Source organism: Papio anubis, chromosome 6, assembly GCF_008728515.1.
Source record: "Papio anubis isolate 15944 chromosome 6, Panubis1.0, whole genome shotgun sequence".
In the NCBI taxonomy this organism is placed as follows: Eukaryota; Metazoa; Chordata; class Mammalia; order Primates; family Cercopithecidae; genus Papio; species Papio anubis.
The window spans coordinates 123,411,618-123,439,572 of record NC_044981.1 but is presented as its reverse complement, the minus strand read 5'-3'; the positions used below and the strand labels follow the sequence as shown (position 1 = coordinate 123,439,572).

The 27,955-nt window shown below is 41.2% G+C and overlaps 1 pseudogene; it reads left to right on the top strand.

Moving 5' to 3' along the window:
* Positions 1 to 4,157: 4,157 nt before the first annotated feature.
* LOC101024663 lies at positions 4,158 to 6,047 on the top strand (annotated as a pseudogene).
* Positions 6,048 to 27,955: the final 21,908 nt, after the last annotated feature.

The window sequence follows — 27,955 nt, the reverse complement described above, 5'->3', positions numbered from 1 at the left end:
TCGCCTGAGTTCAGGGGTTTAAGACCAGCCTGGCCAACATGGTGAAACCCCGTCTCTACTAAAAATAAAAAATTAGCCGAGTGTGGTGGCACACCCCTATAGTTCCAGCTACTCGGGAGGCTGAGGCAGGAGAATCGCTTGAACCCAGGGGGCTGAGGTTGCAGTGAGCCAAGATGGCACCACTATACTCCAGCCTGGGTGACAGAGACTTCGTCTCAAAAAAAAAAAAATTGTTTTTCAGTGTTCAGTATGTTTTCTCACATGCCTATCTAGCAGTGATATCATACAACTCAATTTGTATCTTATGGACAACCACAAAGCATCTTGATTTGGAAATATATACACCTCATATTCGTATTGACAACATTATCCAATCATTTGGAAACATAATTTATGAGGAAACTAAAGGTACTGCATTTCAGCCATTTTGTCAACGAAGACTCTACCTCAAGTAGTTCACTAATGAGGAGAGAGATTTATTTCTCAGTATCAAGTTTATGACATGAACATCTGTTTTACAGCCAATATTTACCTGGTTTTTTTTTTCATCTTTAATTCTTGGACTTTAGATAAAAAGGACAAAGTAAATCACATAGTCAAATTGGCTGATTCCGCATAAGCTCAGAGAGAAGAGTTCTCTTTCAGAAAAATGATTTAATCTTAAATCTGTGTCTGAAAAAATATCATCTGTAAACTTTAGCTGGAAAGTGTTCTAAGAATGTAGAGGTATTCCCCATGGTTTTGATTGTGTTCATCCTGAAAGATTCAATTTAATAAGAGAAAGGGTTGGGTCTTTTGAAAACAGTAAGAAAATCAATTATCAGAGTTTCCATTTTCTCTGGGCAATTTTCACCATTTCAGCATGCCCAAGAGAGAAATGACGTGTGATTTTGTTATGCTGAAGAATTTGGCAAGCCGGCTAATGGTCTTACTAAAAGTGAAGAAATCCCTTTGGTGGCAGATGCAGGAAGTTATGTCTGAATCATTTGGAACCATTGTAGAGAAGCCTTTGTTCCAAAAGAGATGTGTGGGGATTTTCTTGGGAAGAAAAGGTGTCTGAATATTCTTAAACCTCAAACAGATTTATCAAACTTGCTGCTTCATTTAATCCTTTGCCAAATGGGCTCATTTTTCATCCAACAGACTTCTCCCTAGCCATCTTCATCTTTAAAAAAGTCACCCTCAAAACTCATCTTGTGTTTCTTTCACTGCTGTGATGATGAAATCTGTCTCAAAAGAAGCACGTCGGTGTTGACTTCATCATCTTAGAGGCTGTAACATACAGGTAAGGCTGTTACTTAAAAACATACTCTCAGAAAGGTTTTTTGGAAGTTTTTAGGGAGGGGGTGAAGAAGAACTAGGGAAAGGTAGATGGTGAATAGAATAACCTGAAGTCATGAGTCAAGTTCAACAGCAACAGTAAGTCAAAGCAATATCACTGAACATTGGTGAGAATAAATAGAAATGGAATGAGACTACAGAGGAAAATGAGTAAATCTAGTATCCAGAAATACTCTTAATGGGAAATTCTATTAGCTTGTCTCTCATCAGAGTTAGGTGAAGTAATAATCTCCAAAAGGCGGGCTGTTACCTCTGCAGGCATTTAGAACTGGTCTGAACAAATCGGCTGCAAGCTTTTTGTGGTGGAAGAATGCTGTAGAACGGAGCTGCGAAAGCAAGTATAATTTCTCTGACTCCCTCTGACTTTCACTTAATTATGTACAGGAAGTTCAAAAATCCTGCTGCGTCTTTCTTGCCAATTTCAATACAAATTCTCCCTGGCCAGAAAACTGATCATTTGGTATATAACCTTTTTTTTTTGGTTGATTCCTTAGGTTCTCCACAACATCATCTGACATTCTGCTACATAAATAGCTATAATTTTAAATAAAATGAGTCAAACACTAGTGTCAGGCATTTAAAGAGGCTCTCTCACCCTTTAAGATCACTATAATCCCTCTTTTACATAAGAGGCAATAATGCTCAGACTCTAAGCTAGTGAGTTGGAATGCAAACTCTGAACCATCTCATCAGACTAAAAAAGAGCATAGGTTTAGATTCAAATGAACTCCTGTGTGAATTCTGGCTTAGCATGCCTATTTCTGTCCCAATCTATTCTATAATCTCCTTTATCCTTGTAGTGGAATTATTTTAAATTCTATCTTGAGACCCTTGTCTGGGAGCTTATATGATTCACTCCATCACTGCCCAAACGAGATAGACCAGGCGGCTGGAACCTCCTCTTAGTAGAGGTGGATGCTTTTTTAGTGGATGTAAATGGATCAATCCATGACTTAATTGTGCATGAAATAGAGATTTTTAAAATTTTTCTATAACCAAATTCAATTTCTGTCATAAATGCTAAATTTCTACCTGGTAATGACAAATTTAATTCTTCTAACTCAGGATAAACCTAGCCAAATTAGGATTTTTAAGACATTATTTCACGGTAAAATCATTCAATTTAGGCTTCTTCCCCCAAATTTCAATTAGCCCAAGTGGCATCTAACTTTAAGGAGGTGTTATATGAATTAGGTAACCCCAAGTTATTTGCATTTCTTCTTTTCCTAAGAATGGAAGTAGCAAGGTATAAAGTGTTATAATAATAGTAATTTGCGAAGAGGTAAGACGATCTTACAGGAGTAAACCAGTTTGCTGGAAATCGGTATTTTCAGTTAAGGGCCAAAATTGTGTAGCATTAGCTCCCAGAAAGCCCCTGGAATTGTGCCAGCAGACGCAGCCATGAATTTGGCAGTGGCTGCTGTAGCCTTAAGGCAAGGTAGGTCTTTGCTACAGGATCAAAGGACAGACTGTAATAAGCTATGGATTTTTGGTGCTTTCCTTGTAATTAAAGCTATTATGGAATCGGAATTTTATTTAGAAGCTTCTTTACTCCAATCAAAAAAGACAGTACATTCAATATTAGGACTTTACTGTCCTAATGAAGAGCAACTTCATTTGCTTTAAGAACACTGCAAGATGGACAATTTTGGAAACATATGGAATTCTTCCAAAGTGGCCACTATAATTCCAAATCATCATTGGTGAAATAGTGCCAGTTTGTGAGATGTGTGCAAGCATTTGGGTAATAAAGAAGCAAGTGTCTGTACTGGCAGAAGTGCACACTTGAACTGAGATTACCCTTGGGCAAATGATCATGGTCAGTTGAATGTGTTGGTTCTGCGTTTTTTGTCTTGAGCCCCTAACCAGTGGTTGGCCACCCTTGACCAGAGACTTGATAATTTGTGGCCCTTAGCAGATAGAATTTTTGAATATTCTGTCTCTCATATTAAGTGTCAGTTGTAAACACAGAACAGAGGAAAAATGGACCTTGTACAGTTTTTGGTTGGTGACGTGAAGTAAATTTCATTTACTGGGGAACATCAGTTTGACAAACTTTTTATTAACAGCTTTGTTGAGGCCAAATTGACATACAACAAAATGCACGTAATTAAACAATAAACGTTGAAAAGCTTTGACATTTGTTTGCACCCAGCATGACAATCAAGATAATGAAAATATGCATCATAAGCTTCCTCATGCCCCTTGGTAATACCGCCTTCTTCTCCCTGCTCCCTATACCTCTGAGTCCTCAAGCAACCACTGATCTGCTTTCTAACATGGTAGATTAGTTGGTGTTCTAGAATTTTACATACATGGAATACAGTATGCATTTTGAGAAAAAAATACATGTTTTTTCACTCAGCATAATCTTTTTGAGATTCTTCCATGTTTTGTGTGAGTCAATAGCTCACTTTTTGCATTGATTTGTATTCTGTTATATGGGCATACCAAAAATTGTTTATCCACTCACCTGAACATAAATATTGAAGCCTTTTTCCCCCCGGGTTTCTGCTGCTATAAATAAAGCTGCTATAAATGTTCATCTACAAGTTTTGTGTATAGATATATGCTTTGTTTTCCTTTAAGTAAATATCTAGGAGTGGAATTGCTGCATCATATGGCAGGGATCTAATTAGCTTTTTAAGAAACTGTCAGTTGCTCCATTGTGCAACGTGGTAATGGCGGCAACAAAGCCAGGGCTGCTCCATGAAGAGGAAGCAAAGAGGGCTTGCCAGGACAGTGATGGAGAAGAACAAAAAGGGAGGATTGCCTCAATAAAAGGAGGGCAGCTTTGCCAGTTTGTAATTTAAAATACTGAAGCAGAGTCTTTGAAGCAACAAGGAAATGCACACTATGCCAAGGAAGATTACAACGAAGCTTATAACTATTAGACAAAAGCCACAGATATGTGCCCTAAAAATGCTAGCTATTATAGTAATAGAGCAGCCATATTGATGATGCTTGGAAGTTTTTGGGAAATGCTTGGAGATGCTTTCACAGTCAGTGAAATTGGCTGATGGTTTCTTCCGGGGACATCTACGAGAGGGCAAGTGCCACCTCTCTCCAGGGAATGCCATGGCAGCACATTGCAGTTTTCAGAAAGCCCTAGAACTGGATCATAACAATGCTCACTCGCAACAGGAGTTCACAAATGCTAATGCAGTTGTGGAATAGGAGAAAGTCACAGAAACAGGTTTTGAGAAGTGGGCTTTTCAGAAGGTTGTTTTCTGCATGGACTATGCCCTAGAATTTGCTCCTGTCTGCCATCACTTCCACATCCCTCAAAGCAGGATGTTTAGCAGTGCCGGATCATTATCCAGAAACACAGTCTGCGGCCAGTGACATTTTATGAATGGATTCCACCAATGTGGATGCTCTGTATGTACGCGGTCTTTGCCTTTATTATGAAGATTGTATTGAGCAGGCAGTTGTTCAGTTTTTTGTACAGGCTCTCAGAATGGCTCCTGACCATGAGAAGGCCTGTGTTGGGTGCAGAAATGCCAGAGCATTTAACACAAAGAAAGAAGACTGGAATAAAGCATTTAGGGAAGGAAATTACAAACTAGCTGATGAACTGGACACGGAAGCCCTGGGATAGACCTCAACAATATAAAAGCAATTGCTAAACTCTACTGAAACCGGGATACAGTTAATTCTGAGCTTGGGAAACTAGATGATGCAATAGACAGCTGCACAAATGCAGTGAAGCTCCTGGCGCTTACATAAAAGCCTGCTTGAGAAGAGCTCAGTGTTTGATGGACACAGAACAGTATGAGGAAACAGTGTGAGGCTATGTAAAAAGTATATCAGATGGAGAAAACAAAAGAATACAAACAGCTCCTAAAAAATGCACAGCTGGAACTGAAGAAGAGTAAGAGGGATAATTACTACAAAGTTCTGGGAGTGGACAAGAATGCCTCTGAGGACAAGATCAAGAAAGCTTATTGGAAACAGACCTTTATGTACCATTCACATCGGCATGATGGAGCCAGTGCTGGGGTTCAAAAGGAGGAGGAGAAGATCAAGGAAGTGGCAAGGTCTTTACCATCCTCTTTGATTCCAAGAAAACGATTCATTATCACAGTGGACAGGACCTCGATAAGGAGGACATGAATTTGGGTGATTTTGATGCAAACAATATCTTCAAGGTATTCTTCTATGGTCCTGCGGGCTTCAGCTTTGAAGCATCTGGTCCAAGGAGTTTCTTTCTTCAATTTGGCTAATGAAGGGCAACCATCCAGAATCCAGGAAATGCAGTCACTCAGTTTAAATATAATTAGTAGATCATTTCTATTGAGAGGAATATTTAAATCTCCAACCATAATTTGTCTGCCTCTCCTGTAGTTCTATCAGTTTTTGCTCGATGTATTTTATTATTAGGTGCATAAATGTTTAGATTTGTTTATGACCTCCCTTTGTCATTATGAAATAAACTTGAGAAATTCCATGTAATATTGTTTGCTGTGAAATCTATCGTGTCTGATAGTAATATAGTCACTACAACTTTCTTTTAGTTAAGGTTAGCGAGACTATCTTTTTCTGTCTTTTAACATCTAATGTGTGTGTTTGTGTGTGTGTGTGTGTGTGTGTGTGTGTGTGTGAAAATGAATAACAGCAAAAGCACTTTCTTTGAGAAAATCAATAACATTGGTCAATCTCTAGCTAGACTGATATTAAAAAAAAAAAAAAGGCCGGGTGCGGTGGCTCACGTCTGTAATCCCAGCACTTTGGGAGGCTGAGGTGGGCAGATCACGAGGTCAGGAGATCAAGACCATCCTGGCTAACACGGTGAAACCCCGTCTCTACTAAAAATACAAAAAATTAGCTGGGCATGGTGGTGGGCGCCTGTAGTGCTAGCTACTCAGGAGGCTGAGGCAGGAGAATGGCGTGAACTCGGGAGACGGAGCTTGCAGTGAGCCTAGATTGCACCACTGCACTCCAGCCTGGGCGACAGAGTGACTCCATCTCAAAAAAAACAAACAAACAAACAAACAAAAAAACTCTCTCTCTCTCTCTATATATATATATATATGGAGAGAGAGCACATTTCTTATATGCAACATATAGTTTGGTCTTCTTTTTCTTTTTCTTTTTGAGACGGAGTTTCACCTCTTGTCCAGGCTGGAGTGCAATGGAGCAATCTCGGCCCACCACAACCTCCGCCTCCTGGGTTCAAGCAATTCTCCTGCCTCAGCCTCCCAAGTAGCTGGGATTACAGGCATGTACCACCATGCTCAGCTAATTTTGTATTTTTAGTAGAGACAGGGTTTGGTTAGGCTGGCCTCGAACTCCCAACCTCAGGTGATCTGCCAGCCTCAACCTCCCAAAGTGATGGGATTACAGGTGTGAGCTGCTGCACCCGGCCTGTGTTTCTTATCTATTTGACAGTCTCTACCTTTTAACTGAGATGTTTTGACAAAGTTATATTTAATGTGATAATTGATAGATTTAAGTCTGTCATCTTGCCATTTGTCTTCTGTTTGACCCATCTCTTCCTTTTCTTCCCTTTTCCTCATGTCTTTGGTTGAAGAACTTCCTTTGACATTTCTTTCTTTTTTTTTTTTTTGAGATGGAGTCTTGCTCTGTTGCCAGGCTAGAGTGTGGTGGTGTGATCTCAGCTCACTGCAATCTCTGACTCCGGGTTCAAGTGATTCTCCTGCCTAAGCCTCCTGAGAAGCTGGGATTACGGGTGTGCACCACCAAGTCCAGCTAATTTTTGTGTTTTTAGTAGAGATGGGGTTTCACCATGTTGGCCAGGATAGTCTTGATTGCCTGACCTTGTGATCCACCCACCTTGGCCTCCCAAAGTGCTGGGATTATGGGCATGAGCCACCACACCCAGCCTGACATTTCTTATAGAGCAAGTCTGTTGGTGATAAATATTTTCAGCTTCTGTATGTGTGAAAGAGTCTTTATTTCACCTTAGTTCTTGAACATACTTTTGCTTGGTATAAAATTCTAGTTTGACGGTTTAATAATTTGTTCATCAGTACATTAAAGACGTTGTGTCACTGTCTTCTCACTTGCATTTTTTCTTATAAGAGATCTGCTATCATTCTTATCTTTGTTTCCCTGTATGTATTGTGATGTTTTTCTCTGGTTTGCAATGTTCTATCACTGGTTTAATTTAATTAAGATGTGCTTTAGTGTAATTTTCTTCACATTTCTTGTTCTTTTGGGTTCATTGGGCTTCTTGAATATGTAGATTTATACTTTTCATTAAATTTGGAAAATTATTGGCCATTATTTCTTCCCATTTTTTTCTGTTACCCTCTCTCTTCTTTTTCAGTGACTTCTATTACTTGTATATTAGGCATCTTGAAGTTTTCCACAGCTCAGTAATACATGGTTTTTAAATATTTATTCTTTCTCTGTTTAATTTTAGATAATTTCTATTGCTATGTCTTCATATACACTAATCTTTTCTTCTGCAATTTTTAATCTACTTCTTAAACTCCTTAATTTTTTTTTTTTTTTGAGACAGAATCTTGCTCTGTCACCCAGGCTGGAGTGCAGTGGCGTGATCTCAGCTCACTGCAAGCTCCGCCACCTGGGTTCATGCCATTCTCCCACCTGAGCCTCCCAAGTAGCTGGGACTACAGGTGCCCATGACCATGCCCGGCTAATTTTCTTTTTTTTTTTTTTTTTGAGACAGAGTTTCACTCTTGTTGCCCAGGCTGGAGTGCAATGATGGGATCTTGGCTCACCGCAACCTCCGCCTCCTGGGTTCAAGCGATTCTCCTGCCTCAGCCTCCCTATTAGCTGGGATTACAGACATGTGCCACCACGCCTGGCTAATTTTTTGTATTTTTAGTAGAGATGGGGTTTCACCCTGTTAGCCAGGATGGTCTCGATCTCCTGACCTCATGATCCACCTTCCTCGGCCTACCAAAGTGCTGAGATTACAGGCTTGAGCCACTGCGCCTGGCCCCTTAAATATTTTTTTAAGCTGAGCATGGTTGCTTACACCTGTAATCCCACCACTTTGGCAGGTTGAGGCAGGAGAATTGCCCAGGAGTTTGAGACCAGCCTGGGCAACAAAGTGAGATTCATCTCTACAACTTTTTTTTTGAGACAGAGTCTCGCTCTGTTGCCCAGGCTGGAATGCAATGGTGTAATCTCAGCTCACTGTAACCTCTGCCTCCCGGGTTCAAGTGATTTTCCTGCCTCAGCCTCCTGAGTAGCTGGTATTACAGGCGCTTGCCACCATTCCTGGCTGATTTTTGTATTTTTAGTAGAGATGGGATTTCACTGTATTCGCCAACTTCGTCTTGAACTCCTGACCTCAGCCTCCCAAAGTACTGGGATAACAGGCATGAGCCACTGTGCCTGGCCTACAATTTTTTAAAAATTAGCTGGGCATGGTGACACGTGCCTGTGGTACCAGCTACATGCGAGATTGAGGTGGGATGATTATTTGAGCTTGGGAGGTTGAGGTTGCTGTGAGCCATGATTGTGCCACTATACTCCAGGCTGGGTGACAGAGTGAGATCTTGTCTCAAAAATAATAATAATAAATATATAAAAAATATATATAATATATTATATATATAATATATAAATCTATATATAATATATATAGTGGTAAAAGACACTACATAAAATTTGCCATTTTATCCATTTTTACATGTACAGTTCAATGGTGTTAAGTGTAATCACATTATTGTGAAACATCTAATTTGCTCCTAATTTCATCCAATGAACTTTTCATCTCATTTCTAAAATTTTCATCACTAGAATTTGATTTAGATCTCTTCTACATCTTCCACGTCTTTACTTAACTTTTGATCACATGAAAAACAGTTACAATAAGTGTTTTAGTGTCCTTGTCTGCTAATTCTAACATCTAGGTTGTTTTCAATTGACTGACTTTTTTCTTCATTAAGGGTGGTGTTTTGCTTCCTTCGTGACTGGTAATCTTTTATTTTCTTTCTTTAAATTGTGTTGTATTAGATTTGAGATCCTGATGTATGGTAATCCTTGACTGAATGCTGGGCATTATAGATTTTTTCCTTGTTTGGTGCTGGATAGTTTTATATTCCTAAAAAGACTCTTGGTCTCTTCTTGGATGGTAGATTGGGGACATTGTTAACATGCTTCTCCCCCTTGGAAAGACACAATAGTGTGTAGTGTTTCACGCTGAGAACTTTTCTCCAAGAAGCAACACAGGAACTAAACAGGAAAACTGAAAGAAACCACAGGCCCTTTGAAAAAGGTGGTGGGTTGTGGCCGGGTGTGGTGGCTCATGCCTGTAATCCTAGTACTTTGGGAGGCTGAGGCAGGCAGATCACAAGGTCAGGAGATCGAGACCTTCCTGGCTAACATGGTGAAACCCTGTCTCTACTAAACAGAATACAAAAATTAGCCAGGTGTGATGGCGGGTGCCTGTAGTCCCAGCTACTTGGGAGACTGAGGCAGGAGAATGGCATGAACCCAGGTGGAGGAGCTTACAGTGAGCCGAGATCGCGCCACTGAACTCCAGCCTGGGAGACAGAGTGAGACTCTGTCTCAAAAAAAAAGAAAAAAGAAAGAAAGAAATGGTGGGCTGTAGCCTACACCATGAGTCAGGTGGAAAATTAGGTCTGCAGAATCTGAAGGGGGATACACCGCCTCTAGGATATACACTCCCACTGGGGAACCAGTTAATCCCATTCATGGGGGAAGGCCTTAACCCTTGGCCTTAACTGAGTGCTGGCAGTGATTTAGGGAGCGATGGGGAATACAAAAGCAGGAGCAGCAGTGGGAAGAGCCTTGCGTGCATTCCCAGTCTTCAGCACAGACTGAGGGAAGTTATTTTTGGTCTACCTCACAAGGGACCTCCCAGAAATCTGCCAGCTAACTCAAGTGGTGGTTGCAAATTGAGAGAAGCTCCCAGCTGAAATTCATCATATAGTTTCAAGTGGGGACAGACTCCCTTGGCCAGAACTGGGGGCAAGCGGGAAGTGTGCTACAGCCATAAGTACAGGAGCTGGGACTGGGAGGAGCAGGGCCTGAAAGCTGCTGTTGCTGTCTCCACAGGGAAGGCTTATGGGCTGGGGTAGTTTTGAATTTTAAGTGCAGATTGCCTGCAACTTAGCTAGCTGATACTAGTGTAACACTGCAGATATGAGAGACCTGCCTCTTACTTTTCTTTCTTTCTTTTTTTTTTTTTTTTGAGATGGAGTCTCACTCTGTTTCCCAGGATGGAGTGCTGTGGAGTGATCTTGGCTCACTGCAACCTCCGCCTCCTGGGATCAAGCAATTCTCCTGCTTCAGCCTCCCAAGTAGCTGGGATTATAGGTATGGGCCACCACGCCCGGCTAAGTTTTGTATTTTTAGTAGAGATGGGGTTTCACCATGTTGGCCAGGATGGTCTTGATCTCCTGACCTTGTGATCCGCCTGTCTTGGCCTCCCAAAGTGTTGGGATTACAGGCATGAACCACCACGCCCAGCCTGTGACCTGCCTTTCTAAGTGTGTGGGAGCTGGGTAGGTTTACTGTTGCCTGCTATTCCGCACTCCCTGTCAAACTCTTCTGTGCAACACAGGCAGCTGCACTTCTTCCTGGAACATTACCGGAGCAGCCAGAGGACCAGCCCCCAGACCCTACTGGGGTTACTTGCCCTGCATGTGGAGAGCCAGAGCATGGACCTGCCTGACCCAGCCCCCACCTGGCTTTGCTCCACCACCTGTCCTGGTGGCTTAACACAAGGGACAGAAACTTTTGGGAGTTCTACCGACCTACCCATTGCCTGAGATTCTAGAATACCTCCCCTGAGTTACATAAGGCAAGCACAAATCCCACCACTAGTACCACAGCTGACACTCTTGCAAGCACCACCTCCTGGCTGGAGGCCAACTGACACAGTCCATTACAGCATTCTCAGGTAGAATAACACAGAGCCCAGGAAGGAGAAAACTTGCGTGTGACCTCAGCTATCACCATTGCCTGCAGCATCCTGGCTAACCAGGAGGTTCTGAGTCCATCCACACGACCAGTCTATAGCTGTATCCCAACAGTCAGGCAGCCCTGGCACTTGTGAAGGATCTTGGAGAAGGGGACCCTTTTCCCCCTAGTCCATCACTGCAGGCACATCTAGGACTTCTCCTATGGGAGCTTAACATGGGTGCACCTATAGACAGCCTTTCCGGAAAACTTCAGGGTGACTGCGTCACTGCAGGAAGAGTACCCTGCAGGTTCAGGCTTGCATGAGGGGTAGAGTTACAATCCCTCTCTACTTGGAACATCAACATTCCTGCAGATGAAAAGAGGTGCCTGCCTGATTTGAATAACTGAAACACTGGATCAGGAGTGTGACTGGGAGGTGAATGGCTTTACTGCTAGCCTTGCAGTGGAACTGAGGTGACTCCTCTTGATAAGACCTCAGTGCATTTCACCAAGAGCTACCCCAGCCACCTCTGCCAATGCTGAGACCTCTACCCACCATTAGGTATTGCATTTACCTACCTGCTTTAGTCATGACCAGTTTTTACCTAGAGACACCTCCTCTACTGGCCTGAAGCCTGAACTATTGAACCCAGTAAATAAAATACTGGAGGAAAAATTAAATGAATAAAAAAGTGCACACCGTGGAGGAATGAAAAAGCCTCGAGAGACCTCTGCCGTTCCAACCTCATAGGAGACACTGAACTTACTCACACAACAAGCACATTGCTACCATAACCAGCATCTGAGAAAGCCATCATACAGAGACTCTCTACAACCAAGGAACAGAGTCTTCATCCCTAAAGCACCAAGAGCCGTATTAGGCTACAGTAAATTATAAACATTAAAGTCACATTGCTAATGGGGGGAAAAGAAATTTTAAAAAAGAGTAATATCAAAAATAAATTCAACAATAATTACAATAAATAGTCTACCCAAATGAGAAGAAACCAGAAAAATAATTCTGGCAATATAACAAAACAGCGTTCTATATAACACCATCCCCTACCAAAAGATCACACGAACTCTCCAGCAATGGATCTATACAAAGATAAGCTCTTTAAATACCAGATAAAGAATTCAAAAAGTTGACTATTTAGCTACTCAAGGAGATACAAGAGAAAGGTGAAAACCAATGTAAAGAAATTTTTAATAATTCAGGATATGAATTAAAAATTTTCTAAATAGATATTATAAAGAAAAACCAGTTAGAACCCTTGGAAATGAAAGATACATTTGGGGAATTATAGAATGTAGTGGAAAGCTTTAACAACAGACTAGACCAAGTAGAAGAAAGAATTTCAGGCCAGGCATGGTGGCTCACGCCTGTAATCCCAGCACTTTGGGAGGCTGAGGCAGGTGGATCACGAGGTCTGGAGATTGAGACCATCCTGGCTAACACGGTGAAATCCTGTCTCTACTAAAAATACAAAAAATTAGCCGGGCATGGTGGCACATGCCTGTAGTCCCAGCTATTTGGGAGGCTGAGGCAGGATAATCGCTGGAAGCCAGGAGGCAGAGGTTGCAGTGAGCTAAGATTGCGCCACTATACTCCAGCCTGGGCGACAGAGTGAAATTCCATCAAGAAAGAAAGAGAGAAAGAGAAAAAAAGAGAGAGAGAGAGAGAAGGAGGGAGGGAGGGAGGGAGGAAGGAAGGGAAGGAGGGAAGGAGGGAAGGAGGGAAGGAGGGAGGGAGGGAGGGAGGGAGGAAGGAAGGAAGGAAGGGAAGGAAGGGAGGAAGGAAGGAAGGAAGGGAAGGAAGGAAGGAAGGAAGGAAGGAAGGAAGGAGGAAAGAGAGAGAGAGAGAAAGGAAGGAAGGAAGGAAGGAAGGAAGGAAGGAAGGAAGGAAAAGAAAGAAAGAAAGAAGGGAAGGAAGGAAGGAAAGAAAGAATTTCAGAGCTTCAAGATAAGGTTTTCGAATTAACCCAATCAGACAAAAGTAAAGGAAAAAGAATCAAAAGAAATTAACAAAGTGTCTAAGAAATATGGCATTATGTAAAATGGTCAAACCTAGAAATAAGTGGTGTTCCTGAGGGAGAAGAGAAGGCAAAAAGTTTGAAAAACTTATTTGAGGGAATAATTGAGAAAAACTTCCTTGGCCTTGCTAGAAATTTAGATATCTAAATACAAGAAGCTCAAAGAACTCCTGGGAGATTAATTGGGAAAAGGATATCACCAAGGCCTGTAGTCACTAGGCTATCCAAAGTCAATGTGAAGGAAAGAATTCTAAGAGCAGTGAGAAAAAAGCCTCAGGTAACTTATAAAGGAAAAGCTATCAGACTAACAGCAGACTTCACAGTGGAAACCTTACAAGCCAGAAGGGATCAGGGTCCTGTCTTTAGCCTCCTTAAACAGAAAAAACTGTCATGCAAGCATTTTGTATCCAGCAAAACTAAGTTTCGTAAATGAAGGAGAGATAAAGTATTTTCAGACAAGCAAATGCTGAGAGAAGTTGTCACTTAAACCAACCAGCTCTACAAGAAAAGGTAAAATGAGTTCTAACTCTTGAAACAAAAGATTGCTATGCACCAGACTAGTACCTCCTACAGGCGTAACAGTCACAGGGCCTATAAAACAGTAACACAACAAGGGAAACAAAATATCTAGGTAACAATCAACTTGATAAGTGGAAGCATACCTCATATCTCAATATTAATGTTGAACACGAATGGCCTAAATGCTCCACTTAAAAGACAGAGATTGGGCCGGGCATGGTGGCTCATGCCTATAATTCCAGTACTTTGGGAGGCGGAGGTGGACGGATCACTTAAGGCCAGGAGTTCGAGACCAGCCTGGCCAACATGGCAAAACCCTCTCTCTACTAAAAATACAAAAAATTAGCCAGGCACAGTGGTGCAAGCCTGCGGGCCCAGCTACTCAGGAGGCTGAGGCATGAGAATTGCTTGAATACAGGAGGCAGAGGTTGCAGTGAGCTGAGATTGCAACACTGCACTCCAGCCTAAGCAACAGAGCAAGACTCTGCCAAATAAAAACAAAACAAAACAATCACAGATTGGCAGAATGGATAAAAAAAATCACAAACCAAATATCTCTTGTCTTCAAGCGACTCACCTAACACTTAAGAATTCATAGAAACTCAGAGTAAAGGGATGGAAAAAGATATTCCATGCAAATGGAAACCAAAAGTAAGCAGGAGTAGCTATTCTGTTTTTGTTGTTGTTGTTGTTGTTGTTGTTTTGTTTTTTGTAGACAGAGTCTTACTCTGTTGTTGCCCAGGCTGGGGTGCAGTGGCATGATCTCTGCTCACTGCAACCCTCTACCTCCTGGGTTCAAGCAATCCTCCTGCCTCAGCCTCCTGAGTAGCTGGGACTTCAGGTGCCGGCCAACATGCCCTGCTAAATTTTTTATGTCTTTTTAGTAGAGAAGGGGTTTTGCCATGTTGGTCAGCCTGGTCTCGAGCTCCTGATCTCGTGATCTGCCCACCTCAGCCTCCCAAAGTGCTGGGATTACAGACGTGAGCCAGGGCGCCTGGCCAGATTTCTTAAATAACTCAAAGATGATCTACCATTCGATCCAGCAATCCCACTACTGAGTATCTACCCAAAGGAAAAGAAGTCATTATATCAGAAAAGTACCTTGAGTGGTAATATAAAAAGGTATGTTTATTGCAGCACGATTCACAATTGCAAAGAAATGGAACCAACCAAAGTACCCACTGACCAGTGAGTAGATAAAGAAAATGTGGTATATATACACCATGGAATACTACCCAGCCATAAAATAGAACGAGATAATGTCTTTGCAGCAACTTGGATAGAGCTGGAGGCCATTATTCTAAGTGAAGTAACTTAGGAATGGAAAACAAAATACCATATGTTCTGACTTATAAGTGGGAGCTAAGTTATGGATACACAAAGGCAGACAGATTGGACAGATTGGTCTAACAGGACTCTGGAGAGTCAGAGGGGGAAGACAGGGGTGGGATGAGGGATAAAAAATTACATATTGGGTACAATGTGTAATACTTGGGTGATAGGTACACAATAATCTCAGACTCCACCACTGTACAATTCATCCATATAACAAAAAACCATTTGTACCCCAAAAGCTATTGAAATAAAAAATATTAAATAATAATAATAAAAGATTCTCGAGCATTTTTCTGGGATGTAAACTACTTGAAAATAGTTTGTTCCTTTTGTGGCTTACTTTTAAGATTTGTTCATCAGTCTTAGGGCAGGCTTAATTATTCTTCACAATTAAGGCAAGACGCTTTACCAAATGCTTTGTGAATTACAAGGTTTTTCAGTTTGGCTGGTGGGAGTGGGCACTATTCCCCATCCTGTGTGAGTACCCACTATTATTAGCTCTAATTATTTTGGATGATTCCTTCCTTGCGACAATCTTCAGTACTCTGTCCTATAAACTCTAGCTACTACGTTTTCTCCAGATTCTCAGCTGCATCTCCTCAACTCAGGGATACTTTGAAGCTCCTCTTTGGTTCTGTTTTTCTGTTCTGTGGCCTGAAGGCAAGCCAATCATCAGTCATCTTATTTGTTTCCCATCTCCCAGCAATCAATGTTTATTGCTGCCTGATACCTAATAACCTGAAATATGTTCTTTCATATATTTTGTCCTTTTGTGTTGGTTGTTTCAGGCAAGAGGGTCAATCTTTCCTTATTACTCCATCTTGGCCATAAGCACACATTTTGGAGGCTACTTTTGGTCATGGAAATAGATTTATTGGGACTCCATCTGCTTATCATTCTCTATTGTTTTTCCTCTTATTGACAAATAATGTTTATGAGAGGACAGAACAAGCTAAAGCTGAGCCTGGATGAAAACTGCTATGTCACCAAGAACTTTTAGTAACAGAAGTCTAATCAGAAAGTCCAAAGATATCAATCAGTAAAATATAATTTTCTCAGGAAAAAAAAAAAATCACATTCAGTGCTTGGAAGCTTCAATGAAATCATATCTTAGACCCAGAATATGATTCATCTCTCCACCATAAGCCAGGAATCTCAAACACAAGAGGCTTTCAGTGCCCTCAGATAAGCACGCCAAAGTCATTTGGCTCAAGGGTCCTCGTCGGTGGCAGCTGAGCCTTGGCGGGTTCTCTAAACTGTGGAAAAGCCTGTTTCTCATTTAAAAAAAAAAAAAAAAGCTATTATGATATAAACAAATGAGCTTCATAAACTTACAGACCCAAGATAATGCATTTCAATTCTGAAATAGCAGGGGAAATGACTGCATAATTTTTGTTGTTCAGTGGTTGATCTTGGAATATCAAAAGTGGGGAAAGTCTTTGAATTGGTTGGTTTCTTAAAGTGGGGGTTGACTCCGGTTCTGAAAGAAGAAGGAAGTGTTTGTGTGAGTCTTAAGACATTCTCAGTTGGAACTGGAAGTAGTTCTTCCAGTTCTGAGTTTGGCATGATTGATGGAGGTGATTGGTCTGGTTCTAACCTGTTAACACAAAGTAAGCCCTATGTAATGTTAGCTGTTACTACAGATGAGGACAGGTAGAACTAGCGGGGCTGACTAACCTGTGTGCTCATAGCAAGGCATATGTGGGTAGCATGCCCCAAATGCTCACCACTGTACTCTTCTGAGTTTAACTGACTGTGTGTTGCAAGCATGGAAGTTTTTTTCCCCCCTGTGGCTTCTTTTTATGTTGTTTATTTTGTGTTTGGCACACATATTTGATGACAGGGTTTAAGAAAAGTGAAGCAGAGAAAACTCATGCTGGATATTAACATGCAATTTTTACATTAACTAGAGGAGGCTTCAAAGAAAGAGTTGTGGAAATAGGCAGCTAGGGATTGGTGGCAGTCTCCTGAGAAGTATACTCTACTTATAACTACAACCCGGGAGGGAAAACTGACCAGAAATTGAATAAATGGGGCTTAGAAAACCATGTTTCCCGGGATGTGCAATGGGGAGATTTGAGATCAGGCAAGTGAATATCAACTTAAAATGCTGTGGAATGCATCTCCGTAGGGACCATGTCGTAATGATGTCAGTCATAGCTGATGCAATGAATATTGTCATTTCTAGATGCACATTTCTTCTGTGAAACAAGACATACACAAAAAGGTGTCTCTTGTCAATGCAGTCAGATGCAGGTCCAGGCAACTCTCCAGGGTGACTGCTATCTATATGGTGACTCTGTGATCTAGACATGATCCTGTAACCTGTACCCTCTACAAGACATGGACCTCTCTGCTAAAGGTCAGGAGAGGAAAGAGACTGCCTTAGTCTTGGAATTGCTGTATATTGACTCCTATTCACATTTTAGTGGACAGAAGCAGACACATTACTTGCCCAAGTACAAAGGAGCTGAGAAGTAGAGCCCTCTGTAAGCAAGCCAAGGAAGGAGAGCTGACTGTTGGAGAGCACTAGGTACTAAACTTCTTGCCTCCAGAGTTGGGGCATATATTGCCTCCTGCCTTATTTACCACTCAGCTTGGCTTGGCAAACACTCACTAATCTTTCTGGCTTTGAGTTACATGATTATTTGCTTCATATTTACCTCTCCCATTAGACTTTAAACTCTGAACTACTTATTCTGTCTTGCTTCCCAACTCTTAACACATTACAGTACCAAGTGTTTAGTTAGACAGGCATTTGTAAATGAACCATTACCCGAAGTAGGGTAACGACAGAAGGCATCTGGAAATTTTTTTTCTGGATCTTGTCAATACTTTGTTTCACTCACTATAGAAATGTTTAAAAGTTATAGGCTGGGTGCAGTGGCTCACGCTTGTAATCCCAGCACTTTGGGAGGCTGAGGAGGGCAGATCACTTGAGGTCAGGAATTCAAGACCAGCCTGGCCAACATGGTGAAACGCCGTATCTACTAAAAATACAAAAATTAGTCGGGCGTGATGGTGGGTGCCTATAACCTCTGCCCCTACTAGAAAGGCTAAGACAGGAGAATTGCTTGAACCTGGGAGGTGGAGGTTGTAGTGAGCTGAGATCGCACCACTGCACCCTAGCCTGGGCAACAAGAGTGAGACTTCATCTAAAAAAAAAAAAAAGTTATAGCCAGCCTGATTTCGCAGGTGCTAGACAAGAAGTTGCATGACATTTACATGCCTGTATGGTACAGGTGCTACAGATTATCAATACTTACTCTAGTTTCTGATATTGGGTTATTGGCTTGTTCGTGGCACAAAATTCCACCAGATAATGTTAATTGTTAGGAAGATAGATTACTAAAAATAGGCTGGGTGTGGTGACTCAAGCCTGTCATCCCAGTACTTTGGGAGGCTGAGGCAGGCAGATCACGAGGTCAGGAGATGGAGACCATCCTGGCTAACACGGTGAAACATCGTCTCCACTAAAAACACAAAAATTAGCTGGGCGTGGTGGCACGCACCTGTAGTCCCAGCTCCTTGGGAGGCTGATGCAGGAGAATCCCTTGAACCCGGGAGGCGGAGGTTGCAGTGAGCCAAGAGCATGCCACTGAGCTCCAGCCTGGGTGACAGAGCGAGACTCCATCAAAACAAAAACAAACAAACAAACAAACAAAAAAAAAACACTCCATTTCTTTAAAATTTTCTTCAATCTTTTTCTGACTCCAAATATAATATGTATGGATTATAGAAAAATTAGAAAGTAAATCAAATATAAATAAGTCTTAATTTCATTGTTCAAAAACCATTGTATTATCATCATGGCATACTTATTTTTGGACCTTTATCAACATGCGCATCATCACATAGTTGATCTCCAACAGTAGAATAGATTTTTATCTAGAATTTTTTTTAACATTTTGTCATGCCATTTTCATTTTTAACTGAAGTTTTTTAAAACATTATTTTAAACAGCAACACAACTTATCTATGTTTAAATAATAATTTACTAAACCATCTTTTAATAGTGGACATTTAGATTGTTTCCAAAAGCTTTTGACTACATATAAAGCTGCAATATAAACAACATGTAAAGCTGCAATATTGTAATGCACAAACATTTTCAAACATTTTTCTATATTTTGGACTATTGTCTTAGGATAGATTCACAGAAGGAAAACATAAATTAAAGGTTATGAGCATTTACACAGGCACCTTTAAGTGAGTTGAGAGTTTTGGGGTTTTTTTGAGATGGAGTCTCTCTCTGTTGCCCAGACTGGAGTGCAGTGGAGTGATCTTGGCTCACTGCAGCTTTTACCTCCCGGGTTCAAGAGATTTTCATGTCTCAGCCTCCCCAGTAGCTGGGATTACAGACATATGCCCCCATGTCTGGCTAACTGTTTTTTGTTTATTTGTTTGTTTGTTTGTTTGTTTGTTTTGAGACAGAGTTTCACTCTTGTTGCCCAGGCTGGAGTGCAATGGCTCCATCTCAGCACACTGCAACATCTGCCCCCTGGGTTTAAGCCATTCTCCTGCCTCAGCCAACCAAGTAGCTGGGATTACAGGCGCCCGCCACCATGCCTGGCTAATTTTTTGTATTTTTAGTAGAGATGAGGTTTCACTATGCTGGCCAAGCTGGTCTCGAACTCCACACTTCAGGTGATCCACCTGCCTTGGCCTCCCAGAGCGCTGGGATTGCAGCCATGAGCCACCGCACCAAGCTTTTTTTTTTTCCTTTTAAATAAAGATGGGGTTTCACCATGTTGGCCAGTCTGGTCTCGAACTCCTGACCTCAAGTGAACCACCTACCTCCGTCTCCCAAGGTGCTGGGATTACAGGTGTGAGCCACCATGCCCAGTTCCTAAGTGAGTTGATAGTTTTAAACAAATTATCCAACCTGTTTACCATTTTCACAGCCATAACTATGGAGTATGAGCTCCAGGGAGTTTAAAATACTTGGTCTTTTTTTCTTTTTTTTTTTTTAAGATAGAGTCTTACTCTGTGGTCCAAGCTGGAGTACAGTGGCCTGATTTCAGCTCACTGCAGCCTTGACCTGCCAGGACTCAGATGATCCTTCTACCTTAGCCTGCTGAGTAGCTGGGACTACAGGTACCTGCCACAACGCCTGACTAATTTTTGTATTTTTTGTAGGGACAGGGTTTTGCCATGTTGTCCACGCTGGTCTCGAACCCCTGGGCTCAAGCAATCCCCTCACCTCAACCTCTCAAAGTGCTAGGACTATAGGCATGAGCCACCACACTGGCCTAAAATACATAGTTGTTTTATGTAGGAGTCAAAATAATATTATAAAGTATTAATAACTCATACAAGCAGCAATACCTCATCCAATGAGACGATAATAGCATGCCCAGCAATTCCATACTGCCTTATGCAGCAGGTTCTTAACATTCAAGAAAGAAACATCTAAACCCATCTAGAATCCTCCAAGTTACGAAGTTACTTCAACATATAGTTTTCCCCCACAAATGTCCATGTTTTCATTGGCTAAAGCACTGCAGAAATAATTTCTTCAATCATCCTTTCTTCCTTTCAAATTGAATAAATATGGCAGAATCATTCACATACAGAGTCATTGCCCAATTCAATATTCTTTTATTCTTTCACTTATTCAAAACCAAATTTTTCTAGCTAATAATGGTTACTTTATTTGCTTTTTACTTTTTCAACGCTAGCTTGCTTTTGGGGTCCATGTTAAATAAACATGGTTTTTATTGTTCCATGTTTTCACTGATGAGAAGGGAATGACAAGGTACAATTATTGGATAGTCCCATAGCTCTGGCATCAGCTAAATGACTATCTCAGGTACCATCTTTAAACATCCACTAATCCAAAATGACAATCTACTCTACATGTCAAGGGCTTCCAGGAATTATGTGTGCATGCACAACCATGAACAATAAATCTACACATTTCAAGGATCTATTGTGATTTTTTTCAAAGCACATTAAGAGGCGGTTATAATTATCCCCTTTGTGCAGAGAAGGAAGATAAGGCCAGTAAGTAGGTAATTGTCTTGGCCAAGGTCATACTGTCCATAAGTGGGACTGCTGTGATGAGTCTCGGACTCAGGAATAGAACGCATTAGAAACAGAATCTTCATTATATACATGAGCAGATGGAATGAAGCTGAGTAGACATTATTCCTGAGAATCAATGAGATGTAAATATAGGTGGAAATAAGAGTGGACAAGAGAATAGGAAATCAAATCATCCTACAGAACAATCCTTGCAGAATAATAACTGCACAAGAGATGACCTCAATTCACTCATGAAGGGAAGGGGAAACGAACTGATATTTTTGCCATATGCTGGCTGAAGACATGTGGAGGAAATTGCAAGCCAATTTGAGTTGAAGGCGCATCGCAGGAGCTGACAGCACAATTTCTTTTCCCATCAATTTTCACCCCCGCCCCCACCTCCACCTCACAAGGGACCTGCCAATGTAGACATCCAAAAAAAAGTATATCTCAGTTAAGAATAGAATGTTATGTTGTGCAGCAGCATAGAAATAAAAAAGAAGTTTCCAATACAATCTAGTTTTTATCTCTTGAGAAATTATACAATTTTAGAATGCAATGTACATATTTGTTCAAATATGGGTATAATTAACTGGACAAACTTCTCTCTGCTTTTTAATTCAAGGTTTATATTCAAATGCATTATTTCTTTTTTTAATTTAACTTTTAAGTTCAGGGGTACATGTGCTGGTTTGTTAAATAGGTAAAGATGTACTATGGGAGTTTGTTGTACAGATTATTTCATCACCCAGGTATTAAGCCTAGTACCCATTGGTTGTTTTTACTGATCCTTTTCCTCCTCCCACCCCCACCCTTTGATAGACCCCAGTGTGTATTGCTTCCCTCTGTGTGTCCATGTGTTCTCATCATTTAGCTCCCACTTATAAGTAAGAACGTGAGGTATTTGGTTTTCTATTCCCATGTTAGTTTACTAAGGGTTATGGCCTCCAGCTCCCCATCCATGTTCCTGCAAAGAATATGATCTCATTCTTTTTTATGACTGCATAGCATTCCATGGTGTATTTGTACCACATTTTCTTGATCAAGTCTACCACTGATGGACCTTTAGGTTGATTCCATGTCTTTGCTATTGAGAATAGTGTTTGAAATGCATCACTTCTTAGTAATGTATAAGATAACACAAATTCAGTTTTGTTAAACTTGATTAATGTTTATTGACTCCAAAATTTATTGTGCTGCTAGAACTAAAGATGTAAATTCCCCTATTGCTGACATAAGCCATAACCCTCAGTTGAGGATGAGCCATAAGAAACAGAACCCCAAGAATATAGTATATGTAGAAACCAAGAGTTGTTAGGGTTGCAATAGGAGTAAGGTTGCAGTGGGAGTAAGAAGACCTCAATAAAGCCCAGCTCTAACATGTAGGATCTCTGAACCTCAGTTTCTCTATCTGTAAAAGGAGGATACAATGATATCTACTCCTTTTACCTCTCGGGATGATGTGAGGATCAAATAAGGCACAGTTCAGAGACAATAAAATACTATATTGATGTAAGATATTATTACCAATATTGCAATCATTACTGGCTGTAGAATAGCTCTCTTTCTTCACAGGTTATTTTTGGAGTGACAAAAGCTTTGATCCACCTTGGCCATTCAGAGAGTGAATGAGAGGTGAGATTCTGGAATATGGGAAAAGGGCAGGCTCTTTTCATTGGGACCTGTCCCAAACCAAGGCAGAGCTTCTAGTAGGAGCTTGTGTTTGCTTCTGTTAGTTATTTTATATTTTGTTCTGAAAAGTAAGCAATGGGTGCAAAGCAGGCTCACTGTGTGCTGGTTTCCACTTCCTCCCACTGCATCTTGGACTGTGCTTTTACTACTTGCCTGAGTCCAGCAAGACAGAACACTCACATGCACAAGTTTTATGAAGAGGGTTTATTACTCACAGATAGGCAGCAAGGGACAACAGATGCCTAGGATTCAGGGCAAGCTAGTCCCTCAGGACTCAGGAAAGCTACCTAGGGCAGATGGACTCTCATCTGCAGGCATCCAACCTGCATCACAGCTGAGGAAGTCTGAATAGCAACTGCCTTGGGTTTTGTAGTTCAGGGTAATGTGACTTGCTGGGTTAAAGCATTTAAAAACGTCCTTTGTCAAAGAGGGAGGGGGAAGGAACAGAGACAGAGCTGTTCTGACCAGTTCTTCCTTGCCTCAGGATGTGCATTCCCAATGCATTCTACAGCTATTCTTTTTTTTTTTTTTTTTTTTTTTTTTTTTGGGTTCTCTGTCACTCAGGCTCACTGCAGCCTGGAATTCCTAGGCTCAAGCAATCCTCCCATCTCAGCCTCCCTAGTAGCTGGGATTATAGGTGCGAGCCACTGCACCTAGCTTCTATAATTATTCTTTTTTTAATTTTCAAATGGGGTCTCACTCTGTCACCAGGCTGGAGTGCAGTGGTGTGATCCTGGCCCACTGCAACATCTTCCTCCCAGGTTCAAGCGATTCTCCCACCTGAGCCTCCCAAGTAGCTGGGACTACAGGTGTGCGTGCCACCATGCCCAACTAATTTTTGTATTTTTAGTAGAGACGAGGTTTCACCATGTTAGCCAGGATGGTCTTGATCTGTTGACCTCGTGATCCACCCACCTCGGCCTCCCAAAGTGCTGGTACTACAGGTGTGAGCCACTGCGCCCGGCCTACAGTTATTCTTAAGAACTAGAAGTGAGAAAGTGGGGAGAACTGGGTTGGTTCAAGGCCACTGGGAGAACCATACTGCACTGGGTTAATGAATAAAGGAAAAATGGCATTGGTAAATGCAGCTTGGCCTCAAATAAATGTTATCATCTATCTGAGCTCACAAAGATCTCTTCTTATTAATTAACACATTCATTTATGCAATATTTATGTATGACCTACTCTGCACTAATTTTGGCTTCCTTTTAGCCTTCGTCATCTGAGCACACTGCTGAGCTGTATGAAGATGCCTGCTTAAGCTGTATGTCTCCAATGAGACTGTGAGCTCCTTAAGGGCAGGGCACACACCTCATACCTCTATTCTGTCCTCTGGAATGCTTAGCAGAGTGCTAAGAAAATTTAAGGAGCCATTCTTAGGGGACCCTGTAATATTTTCACAGTTTGATTTTTTTGTTTGTTTGTTTGTTTGTTTGTTTGTTTGTTTTGAGATGGAGTCTCTTTCTGTGACCCAGGCTGGAGTGCAGTGATGTGATTTCGGCTCACTGCAACTTCTACCTCCCGGGTTCAAGTGATTCTCCTGCCTCAGTCTCCCAAGCATTTGGGACTACAGGCACGCGCCACCTCGCCCAGCTAATTTTTGTATTTTTAGTAGAGACGGTGTTTCACCATGTTGGCCAGGATGGTCTTGATCTCTTGACCACGTGATCTACCTGCCTCGCCCTCCTAAGTGTTGGGATTACAGGCATGAGCCACCAAGCCTAGCCCAGTTTGATGATTTTTAAAGTGTTGTGCTGCCAGTTGAGTTATTTAGGAAGGGCTGCCCCTGAGATGGAGATTAGAATGCTGGGAGTGGATTGGGAGTGGTCTTGGAAGCAATGCCTGTGGAAGGAAGGAGAAGGACAGATTGGGCAGAAGAAGATGAACTTCAATGCAGCCTCAAGAAAGTCCTCAGTTCATCCATGGGAAGCTCCAAAGCTAGGATGGCCTCCCAGAGTTGTCCCAACTTGACAAGAGAGCCAGGCCTTTATTCCAGACACTGGAGGCACGCTACCTCCAGAAGGGGTGTGACCTTGAGCAAGGTGGTGAGGAAATTCCAAAAGAAGGTGTCAGTTGAGGGCCATTTGCTGACAGCATTCCCAGTACTGGAGGGAAGAAGTTCTTCAGTCCTGAAGGGGGATTTTGAGTAGCACTTCACAATGTCTATTACTTACTGTAATACTGGTACAAGATGATGCTAGAAGCCTTATCCAAGGAGGAAAAAAAGTGAATTTGAATATTGACATATTGTATCTCTCATATTGTTTCCCGAAAAGATCATTTTTAAGTCACTTCTGAAAGTATACATAAAATAGAAGTTCTTCCCAAACATATACTTCAGGAAAATATTTAAAAGCAAGCAAGCAAACAAACAAAATACAGTGGAGATGAAAATTGTGTCAGTATTAGTATGATTAGTCAAGATAATTTTGTTTCATGTATTTGATCACAATTCAAATTAGTTCTGGAAGGGGAAATTTAATTGTCTCTTGTAACCAAACTTCAGGAAGGGCACAGTTGCACCTAGACCTCAGGGATTCAGATACTAACGGATCACCTTTTTGTCTCTGCTTCTCTCTTCATATTGTCTGTTGATACGGTTTGGCTGTGTCCCCACCCAATTCTCATCTAGAATTGTAGTTCCCATAATCCCCATGTGTTGTGGGAGGGACCTGGTGGGAGGTCATTGAATCACGGGGGCAATTACCTCCATGCTATTCTTGTGATAGTTGAGTGAGTTCTCACAAGATCTGATGGTTCTCTCTGCCTCCATGTGAAGAAGGACGTGTTTGCTTCCCCTTCTGTCATGATTGTAAGTTTCCTGAGGCCTCACCAGCCATGCTGAACCGTGAGCCAATTAAACCTCTTTCCTGTATTAATTACCCAGCCTTGGGTATGTCTTCACAGCAGTGTGAATACAGATAGAGTGTGTATTCTCCCACACTCACTTCTTCCACACTACTGTAAGTATGGCTAACAGCAGTTTCCAGGCTCATAGTTTCATCACTAGAGAGGACTTAAAACTTGATCTCTCTGTTGTCAAGTTAAAAGTTCCTGGGGGAGGGGGAGGAATGCAAATTAAAACCACAGTGCAATACCACCTTACTCCTTCAAGAATGGCCATTATTAAAAAGTCAAAAGCAACAGATATTGATACGGATATGGGGAAAAAGGAACTTTTATACAGTGCTGGTAGGAATGTAAATTAGTACAACCTCTGTGGAAAACAGTATGGAGATTCCTTAAAGAACTAAAAGTAGATCTACCATTTGATCCAGCAACCCCACTACTGACTATCTACCCAGAGGAAAAGAAGTCATTAAATGAAAAGAATCTTTGCACATGTATGTTTATAACAGCTCAATTCACAATTGCAAAGATGTGGAACTAACCTAAGTGCCCATTGACTAATGAGTGGATAAAGAAAATGTGGCACATGTACACCATGGAATACTACTCAGCCATTAAAAGGAATGAAATAATGTCTTTGCATCAACTTGGATGAAGCTGGAGGCCATTATTCTAAGTGAAGTAACCCAGCAGTAGAAAATCAAAAACCGTATGTTCTCACTTAGAAGTGGGAACCGCTCTATGAATATGCAAAGGCATGTAGAGTGATATATTGGACCATAGATACTCAGAACAGGAAGGGTGGAAGGGGGGTTAGGGATAAAAATCTACACATTAGGTACAACGTACACTACTTGGGTGATGGAAGCACTAAAATCTCAATTCACTGCTACATAATGCATCTGGGCAACAAAAAACTATTTGTGCCCCAAAAGTTACTGAAATGAAGAAAATAAAAAAGCTAACCCCTGTGGGAAGGTTTCTGTTGGGTCAGTGTTATCCACAGACCAATTAGCTGCAGCCAGAGGGTAAGATGAAGGTATGATGAACCAATCAACTGGGCCCAACTGGGCATCCCTAGCCATTCACTGTGCGCAGGGCACATAGGATTATGGGAATTATCACATGGACGTATGTAACTAAAGTATAAAAGTGGCATTTTGTGGAAGGATAGGACAAGCAATGAGTAGACAGAACAAAAGATGTTCACTGCCATATATTAGAGTTTTCTTATCTTCCGTGTTTGAATCTTGCCAGGCTAATTTTGTATTCTTTTTGGCTTTGTCATATGGACCAGTGCATTTATTATGGAAATAGATTATATAGCTATTGGTAATTTGTTCATAAATATTAGATTCTGTTCATTTTGCACAGAGATTAATCGCCTGCCAAAATGTACATGATTTTCTTGGTGCAGAGAAATCACTTATTAGTCATATTAACAAGGGAATATCAAATATATTTTGAAGGGCTAGAAATGAAGACATAATGACCATATACTTCTTTTTAAAATGATATTTATTTATATTAACAAATGTCACTTTATAGAAGACATTTCAACCTTATTCAAGTAAACCCTCTTTGAATGATTTATGGTGTAATTTTGTTAGCTATATATATCTTTATTATATGAAGAAGATTTGGAAAAAAAAAAAAAACTTTAAAAAGAGTCCCTGTCAATTTCATCTTAAAATCTATGCTTTGAAACAGACATTTTAGAAAAGGTCTGCTTAGCGGTTAACTCTTCTGGTGATGGAGTTGCCAATTTAATATCCATTTCACCCCAGGGTGATTAATTTAAGTCAATTGTGATAATTGCACCCCATGGTAAAACCAATCTCAGTGGTTGGTTGGTTGGTTCAGAAATCGATCCCTGACATGACCATGAAGAAAAGGATGGTTCTGCAGAAAGTTTTCTTTTTCCTACATGTCACATGAGCTCTGCTCATGCCACCTGTCACCGGTCCAAGGTGCAGCCAACACTGACAACAGCCCAGGAGAGAGAAGAGAGAAGCCTGAGTCTCTATGGACATTATTGATCAGTGAATTAATCAACCCTGAAGCCTGCCCTTGCCTTCTTGACTTTTGACAGATAATAAAAGTATTTCTCATGGTTTAAGCCAGAATCAGGATTTCTACTACTTGCAGCTAAAAATTTCTTAATAGATATAATTGCAAAGTATAACAGAGAAGCTTATTACCAAATAATTGTAATACTTGTACATAATCCATACAAACAGAGGTATTTATAAGGCATAGGGATGCTGCAAAGTAGGGAAGTATATGAG